Source organism: Notamacropus eugenii, chromosome 4 (assembly GCF_028372415.1).
Source record: "Notamacropus eugenii isolate mMacEug1 chromosome 4, mMacEug1.pri_v2, whole genome shotgun sequence".
NCBI classification, from domain to species: domain Eukaryota; kingdom Metazoa; phylum Chordata; class Mammalia; order Diprotodontia; family Macropodidae; genus Notamacropus; species Notamacropus eugenii.
Genome location: NC_092875.1, coordinates 474365045 through 474368339, shown reverse-complemented (window position 1 = coordinate 474368339; position 3295 = coordinate 474365045).

Here is a 3295-nt window from a genome sequence, read left to right as displayed (position 1 = left end):
GATATGTAAAACTTTTGGTGGAATAAAATTCTTTTGTAAAAAATTCTGGTTCCTTAAATTAGTTATTCCATAACTGATTATAAAGTCCTGGTGCCCCAGCCCTGCAGTGGGTTCACTTACCGAGCATTTGCTTCTCTGCCCTTGCCATTGGGTTTTGACCATTTCGTTACTGATTCATAGTAAAAAACGGATCCCAGATTGTTGTTGATTTTGACCTTTGCCCCGAATGACAATGATGACTGCATGTAAAGAGCTGGAAATGGATCCTATAGATTGCTAACCAACAGACAGACGTGTGTGCATGTGTGTGTGTGTGTGTTGGGGTGACAATCTATACTACTTAGAATTCTTTCTAAATAAAGTGAACTGGTCAAAAAAAATATCAGAGAATGACTGTTTTGGATTTCTGGACTTCATCTTAAAGCCTACCTTTCCTGTCACATGTCCTATTTAAGCCAGAGTTGCCTCCTTGATGTTCCCTTATGTGACATTCCTGCCCCCGCCTCCATGCCTAGGCACAGGCTGTTCCCTCCTCTCCCCTGCCGCACCCAGAGTCCTTCCTCCACCCCACCTCTTGAAAGTCCTGGATTTCTCTGAGTTTTAGCTCAACATCGGCCTCTTAAACAGGACCTTTCTTGATTTTCCCAGTTGAGTTAGTGTTCTTCCCAGCCCCGTTCTCCAAATCCCTCTCTTATCTATCTTATGTTTCCTTCTCTGTATGCCTGTGTTGTTTTGTCTGCAGGGGAATGGAAGCTCTTGGTGGATAGAGACTATTTCATTTTTATCTGTCTCCCCAGCGCCTGGCATATAGTTGGGGCTTTATAAATGCTTGTCAGATTGAGAGTTAGCTATGAAATAACTGAGCAGTTGTATCCCCCGGTGCCGTAAGCTTGGGTCTGTCTGAAAACGTTTCGGCTCTCTTTGAAAAATAGTGTGCCCATCCTGTACCTCTGAACTTCAGTTTCCATGACATGGTGTTGGCTTTGAAGACATCAGAGGTTTCTTCCAGCTCTAACAAACCTCACTAAGGTGTCACTACAGCTTGTTGCCTTTAGTGGTTATTATAGGTAAGTTAGACCTGAGGTGTCAGACTTGCCCTACACAACTCTTGCGTGTAGGCTGAACGAGATTAAAATGTAATTGGGGAATGCTTCACAAAATTAATAAAAATACAACATAACATAGATAATGTTAATTGGTAGTTTTGAGTTTGAGACCACACATATAGACTTATCATATGTGTGGTTTGATCTTATGTCTCTGCCTAGTAGGTTTGGTTCCACTTATTTCTCTGTCATCCAACAGTCCTCATAAAACAATTTGCTCTCGTATGTGGAGGAGTGACTACAGAGTCATCTCAGGAGACTTAATGACCTGAGTTCAAGCCCTATCTCCAGCACATACTGTGTGACCCTAGGCAAGTCACCGAAATGTCTCAGTGCCGTAAGCAGCGCTCTGAGATTATCATTGGCACAACAGTTTCCAATTCATCAGCAGAGGGAGTTTTCTCACCAAGGAGCTCTCTAAACTGATGGAATCACTGGTCTGCATATTTTAATACCCATCCATCAAGAAGATGGGATATCAGACATTCATAAACTGGTTTGTCTTTCTAAATGCTAGTCCTGATTCACCAAAGCCAGCATGTGTTGTCTGTCTAGCCATGCTGTTTACAAGTGCTTTTTCAAGAGAGATTTGAGCTTGATTCTTTAAGTACGTGTCAGTTGTCAAGTCTACAACCACGTGTGAGCTTTCAGATTTGTTTCTAATCTGTCCACGGACACACTTGATTTCTATAAAAGTAGCCACAAGTAATTATACCTCTGAAAGTCTGGTTAAAAGGTGCACTTCAGCTGGTGCTTTGTAGATGCCGCTTTAGGGAGAAATAAGTCTGACGTTTGTAGTCATAAGGAAAATGGATTAGTCTTGGGCGTTAGATCCCAGATTTAGAACATTAGAGAACACTTTGGGAGAAAGGAAAATGAGGCCTAAAGAAGCAAGGACTTCTCTATGGCGACACAGAAAGGAAGAAGCAGGTGAGGATTTGGACCACCATTTGATTCCAAATCCAGCTCTCACTCCACTGAGCCATGCTTCTTCCATGTTTGTGGTAGGAAATAGGACAGAAAAGTGTTAGAAATACCTATTTAGCCACCCAACCCGGAACAGTTTTATAAGACTGTGGTGATTCCCTGGTAGCTGCCATGTAGCATCACTCTGAATATTGGTGTTTAAAAGATGTTTTCTTTTCTTAGAGCAGTTTAGGCTTATTGAAAGCACTCCGGAATTTCTGAAACATTCCAGCTTACTCTCTCCTATTAATATCTGGAATCAGGCATCTGCAGATAAATGGGCTGACAGACTAATTCAGCTGCCCCTCCATCTCAGGGTCACGATCTGGACAAAAGGCAATTTTCATCCATTTGGTTTTAATGTATGGATAGTTAACAAGACTGATTTCTTTTGATTGGCAAAGATCTCTATGGAGACCCTGTAGAATCAGGGTCAATAATAATAATATTAACAATCACCAATTTTTCTACAAATAGGAACATACAGAACTGCCATAAATAGGGAATTCCTCTTTCATATGGACTCTGATTTGTTTTACGTCACCCTTGATGCTGATGATACAAATCGTTGGATTGGATTCTCTGGTTACATTTGTGAAGGAACATATACCGTGGCGATATTTTGTGGAAGAAATGCCACTGAGGCTGCCATTTTGTTCTAACAAATCAGATGCTTTTTTGTAACCAAGAACAGTAAGCCCCTTTCAGTTAATTTTATGACTGATTTTTAGACTATGGAGAAACTGGATAGAACTTAGTGGCTGCTCACCTCAGAGCTGTAGGCAGAGGCCCCATGAGCAAGAGGACGACCTCCTGGCTTGAGCTAGCCATTTTAAGGTTAGATTTCACAAAATTCATCCCACCAAGCCCCCAAATGGAAGTCTTAATCTAATGTTGGTGTGAGTTTTTTGGAGACAGGGGAATAATAAGGAGAGGTAGCCACTTTCCACTGCCACTGTACAAGGGAAACCTTGGGGAGTTGACAGAATTCTTTAAAGACTAGTAGCTGGAAAGTAATAACCTTTTTTTTTTTTTTAACTTTGTTTGGGGGAGAGGCTGGAGGAGATATGGAGGAGCAGTCTATGCAGGTATGGCATCATGCAGTCAGTCCACTACAGGTCTGCCTACCTAAGTGTGGCACGGAAACAGCTGTGTAAAGAACTGTTAATGCAACTGAGTTTTTAGTATAATTCTAGAAATAAAAGGGAGGCTGAAAAGGAAGG